We start from the raw sequence: 6,027 nt of genomic DNA, 5'->3' as shown, positions 1-6,027 counted from the left end.
GCTTGAAGTTGTGAATCAGATTCACTGTAAACTACGTTTTCTTAACACCCAACTTGAAATAATAATTTAAAAAATTAAACCCAGGGCTTCCCTGGTGGCGCAGTGGTTGGGAGTCCGCCTGCCGATGCAGGGGACACGGGTTCGTGCCCCAGTCCGGGAAGATCCCACATGCCGCGGAGCGCCTGGGCCCGTGAGCCATGGCCGCTGAGCCTGCGCGTCCGGAGCCTGTGCTCCACAACGGGAGAGGCCACAGCAGTGAGAGGCCCGCGTACCGGAAAAAAAAAAAAATTAAACCCGAGCCATATGGGAAGGCTCCAGTCGTAAAATGCTTCCATTCCATCTCTACCCCACTCTAACTGACAGTATACCTGGTGAGGATGCTGAGAAAACCAAATCCTTCTAACTCTGTGTACTGTCACTAGAGTCATAATCTCATGCGCTATTCCAGTAGAACCAAGCAGACTTCATAGCAGCTCCCTTTACTGGGAAGTAAGACAATAAAGAGAGCAGGGAGAATCTGTCTGTTTCTTCTCTCATGATTACCTAGCTGCTCCGAAGGGCTGGGAAAGGCTCCTGAGAAGTCACGGTTCGTATGAGAAGCATCCTGGAAGGTCTCGGCCGGCATGTATGCGGGCTCTGACGTACACCCGCTATTCTGGTATTTTTCTGGGATTGTCTAAAGGGACTGTTTCTGACTCACGGTGAGAAATCAGCCCGCACAGCACACCAGCTGCTCTCATGGTAACAGGGCCACAGACGTCCTCATCCCTAGTGACTGCCTTCTCCTGAGCACGAGACCCATTTCAGGGTTCCCGGCTGTCTTTTCCTTTCCAAAATGCACACCATGTGTACTACTGCCCTCTTTGTAAAAGAAATGGTAGAATGTTCCTTGTAGCCAAAATAACTTTGTTTTCATTATTCGTCTGTTCTCAAAGAGCCATTTTACTGAAAGTAAAATGCTATGTGGCCAAGCCTATGGGAGCGGTAAAAAGAGTCAGTAAATCGCTGCTAAGCTAGAATAGTCCCAGTCCTTACACGCTTTATAGAATAGATTTAATTGGTCTGTGTACTGTGTTGTACAATTATTCTAATCTATCATGTAATAATATCCTATATGCAGGTGTATTGGTGGTTTGTAAATACCTTATCTTATGGAGATTTCTCCTCCAAATGACTTAAAATTCTTAAGTCACAATTATCTTTTTCCCAGATATGTCAGTAGTGCTCTCCACTGACAGGAAATTTCTCTATTTCCACCTTTTCCCTCTGCCCCACTCGCCGAAACAAAAAGGGCGGTGAGCACGTGACTCCTCTAGGACCAGTACCTTCAAATATAGACCAAAAAAGGGAGAAAACCAGGTGGGGAAGTAGAGGGGAAAAAAACCAGTAGGGGAGGGGGGTGGGGAGAAAGGGAACGTCTTCTCCTTTGGTCATTTGATCCAGTTTAAAACAAACAGAGAAGAAAAATCAAAGAGAAGAACTGCCACTTTGGGTGGTAGGGCAGTGTAGAAACTCTGAAGGGCCCCTCACACCACAAAACAATTAGATTTTTGTCTAGGACTTAATTTTCCATGTCAGTATTGGGCTTGGAGGAAGTAAGGGACATCCTGAAGTCTCTCAACTCAAGGAAATCCTAATGAGGGATCCAGGAGGGAAACTCCAGTAAGAAAATACAGGACACAGGGTTGCCCTCAGAGAACTTGCCAGTATCAGAGCTACCTAAGGTTGCAGAGGTGGGGAGGGCAAGCCTTGGGCTCCTGGTACAGCAGGAGAGGTGAACTCTAGACTCCTACCCTGGAAGGGTCCAAAGTGTCCTCATCTTGGGCCCTCCGGCTCTCGCCATAGCAAATGTCACAAGGATCTCCACAGATGATCAACCAAATATGCGCTCACCAACAGCACCAACCATAAAAGGAAACACAGCTTCTATACATAAGAATGGGTAGGAACAACTACAAATACAAAGCAGACTCAGACCCACAAAGACATCAGTTACTCAAATGACCAGAATCAGAATCTGACAAATTAGGTGTGAACCTATAAAAGAAAAAAGAAAATTACAAAAATTATAAGCAAGCATTGTAAAGATAGGCTATAAATGAACAGGCATGTTCGGAAAATATCCAAACAGAACTTTCATAAATGCAAAAAATAATTTTTGAGGTAAAGCTTCAAAAGATGCATTAGACAGCAGATTCCACACAGATGAAGTGAGATTAATCAAGTGCAGCCAATGTTTGATGAAATTGCCCAGAATGCTGGACAGAGAAGTAAGAGGAAAAACTTTTAAAACATTGAGAGATGATTATAGGATAAGAAATTTCAACAAGTATCTACTCAGAGTTCCAGAGACTAAAGAGAAATACTTAAAGAGATAATGCTTGAGAATTTTCAAGAATTAATGAAATCCATGAATTTACAATATATTTCAAACAGTATAAGCAAAAAGAAACCTACCATTAGACACACAAACAAAATTACAGAACCCCAAAGACAAGGAGACTTATCACCTACGAAGCCACAACCAGGTTAACAGACTTCCAACAATAAAAAATGGAAACCAGAATCTAATGAAATCTCTTCTAAATGAAAAGAGCCACTGTCACTCTATAGCTGTTTGTCTACCAAGATTACCTTTCCAGAGTGAGAGCAGAATACAACATTCTCAGATAAACAGACACTGAGAGTGTAACTCCAACAGAACTTTACTAAAGGAATTCTAAAGAATATATTCCAAGGTGAGCCCTAATCCCAGAGGGAAGATGTGATATATTTACAACACAGTATATACAAATGTGTATGACATGTACATGTCGTATGTAGATTATATATTATACAAATATTTTAGGTATCCATCATTTTAGTAGAACCTGTTTATTTTCATTGGAATGTATCTCTTTCATAATAAATTGTTACCAAAAAAAAGGAGGATATGAAATGTTAAGGAAAAAATGATGAAAAATAAATTGGTAAACATATGTTAAAGCAAAACATTGTCTAGAAAATAATGTCTAATTTGGGAATTGTAAAAAGGTAGAACTGAAATATTAGACAATTATAGTGTATAAGTCTGGAGAACAGAGGTATAGTGTTTTAAGATCTATATATTGTTTGGAAGGAAACTGGAATATTCACTTTAAATTTATTAAGTTAGGAATACAAGGTTCTTTTGGCTTCCAATTCCAATACGTGTGTGTGTGTGTGTGTGTGTGTGTGTGTGTGTGTGTGTGTGTGTGTGTGTGTGTGTGTGTGTGTGTGTGTGTGTGTGTGTGTGTGTGTGTGTGTGTGTGTGTGTGTGTGTGTGTGTGTGTGTGTAGGCTTCCCCACACCAACAAGAAATTCTCAGATGCCAGCAGGATGTCCAAGAATTCGAAATCAATCCTGATACTGTCTCCCTGGAGATAGAATCAGATTCTACAGGTTAAGGTTCAGTCCCACAAGACAGCCCTCCACTTCAGGCTCCAGTCAAAAGCCCAGGTTTCATGCTCCTGACCCACCGGTTACAAATTCGAGATCCCAATGACCCCCTCCAACTCAGGATGCCAATCACAAGTCCAGTTGTTACTTGTACTTCTGATCAACTGGCTATGAATCAGAGGTTCCCACAACCCCCCCACCCCTCAGGTTGGATTAATTTGCTCGAACAGCTCACAGCACTCAGGAAAACCCATTTTCTTACTGGATTACCAGTTTGTTACAGAAGGCTATGGAGAAAGGATACAGATGAACATCCAGATGGGAGAGATACACGGGACAAGGTGTATGGGAGGGGCGTGAACCTTCCATGCTCCCTCCAGGTGCACGACTCTGCCAGGTCTCCACATGTCCACCAACTGGGAATCTCTCCAAATGCTGTCCTTTCGGGCTTTTATGGAAGCTTCGTTACTTAGGCACAATTGATTAACTCATTGGCCATTGGCAGTTGATTCAACCTGCAGCCCATCTCTCCTCCCTGGAGTTCAGGGTAGAGGTGGGGATGGGGTGAAAATTCTAACCCTCTAATCATTTGGTTGGTTCTCCTGGCAACCAGCCCCTACCCTTAGGTGGGGCCCTACTGAAAGTGTTTTCAGGAACTAAGGACAAGAGACCAAATATTATCCCATTGTTCTTATCACTCAGGAAATTCCAAGGGTTCTGGGAGATGTGATCCAGGCACTGTGGATGAAGGCCAAATATATATTTCTCCTATAAATCACAATACACAAAGGTAAAACTGCAATGGTGATCGCCAAAATAAAAAAAATGGAGTAAGAAAAAATATAAGAAAATAAACAGAAAACCAGATCTCAATATATCCCCAAAGGGAAAAAAAGATGATAAGGGAGAAAAGATATCCAAAGAAAAATTGGAAGGTTAAATATAAATGTACTGGACTTTCCAACTAAAAGGTGGAGATTGTCAGAATGAATTATAAAAGTCTAGCTAGATGCCATTTATAGGAGAATACCTAAACTTAAGGTGTAAAAACTCTAAAAGTAAAAGTGAAGTATATACCAGGCAAGCATTTATTAAAAAGAAGTTAAAACAGTTATATTACTTCAAGCAAAAAACATTTTAATAGATAAGCATTATTCAGGATACAGAGGGCTCTACATAACAAAAAGTTTCAATTCCTCAAGGATATAAAAATTTTTAACATGTATGCCTTAATAACAACCTCTGCCCCCAACCCATTTGTGTATGTATGCGTACAATTGTGTGTGTACACACAAAAAATTAATAAAACTACAGAGAGAATTTGGTAAATCCACTATCATAGTGAGAGGTTTCAACATGTATCTCTCAATCACTGCTTGGTCAATCAGGAAAAAAACATGGGAAATTTTAATAACACATTCAACAAGCTTAACTTATTGAGTAGATATAGACTCCTGATTCAATAAGGAAAGATGACACATTCTTTTGAAGTACATATTAACCATATACCGGAATTATGTTAACTGCATTAAATTTCAAAGAAGTAGTATCATTCAGATTATGTTATCTAACCATAATGCAATTAACTTAGAAGTCAACAATAAAAAGATGGAGAAAAATTCCCACGCTTTGGACATTTTCAAATATACTTCTAAATAACCCATTTGTCAAATAAAAAGATCATAATGGATATAAATGAATAATTGAATGACTGAAATGAAAAAACTATATATCCAGACTAGTGAGATGAAGCAAGAGTGATATGCAATAGCACACAAATGGCATTGAAGTTTTACTTAAAAAGAAGACAGGCTAAAATTAATGCTTTAAACATCCAATTTAAGATGCTAGAAATAAGAATGAATCCAAATAAATTGACAAAATTCCTAGAAAATGCAATTTCCGAAATGACTCAAGATGAAATAGAAGGTGTGAATAGACCTATAACTAGGAGAGAAATTGAATCATCAGGGTAAAATCTTCCCACAAGGAAACAGCAAGACCAAAAGGTTATAAAGGCTAGTTACACCAAACTTTCAAGAAACAGGTCATTCCACACTTACAAAAAATCTTTCAGAAATAGAACTAGAAACAGAAAAGAAAAGCTCCCCAACTCATCTCATGACACCTACTGGCCTTGAAATCAAGTTAAATAAGGATAATATAGAGGAGGAAACATATGGACTATTCTCACTCATAAACATGGAATGTATAATTTTAGTTACATAAACAGAATTCATATATCTGTTATGTGTGCATATGTGTATATGTACATATATGCATATATAATTTTAACAAAAGAGAAAGCCATATGATCCCTCAAAAGATGCAGAAAACATCTGATAATATTCTAAAATAGTCATAAGAATCTTTTAAGAGACTATGAATAGACTGAAGTTTCTTTTACCTGATCATGAATATACAAAAAACACTCATCACGTGTCTTTCCTAATGGGGAAATGTTGGAAACATTCCCCGTAAAATGTGGGGTAAAACAAGGATACCACAATAACTGATCCTGTTATATAACTGATCACTGCAGTATAGGGATAAACTAGCACATTAAGACAAGAAAAGTAATAAAGCTATAAAACTTGGAAAGGAAGTAAT

Source organism: Lagenorhynchus albirostris, chromosome 14 (assembly GCF_949774975.1).
Source record: "Lagenorhynchus albirostris chromosome 14, mLagAlb1.1, whole genome shotgun sequence".
In the NCBI taxonomy this organism is placed as follows: Eukaryota; Metazoa; Chordata; class Mammalia; order Artiodactyla; family Delphinidae; genus Lagenorhynchus; species Lagenorhynchus albirostris.
This window is presented reverse-complemented; position numbering follows the sequence as displayed.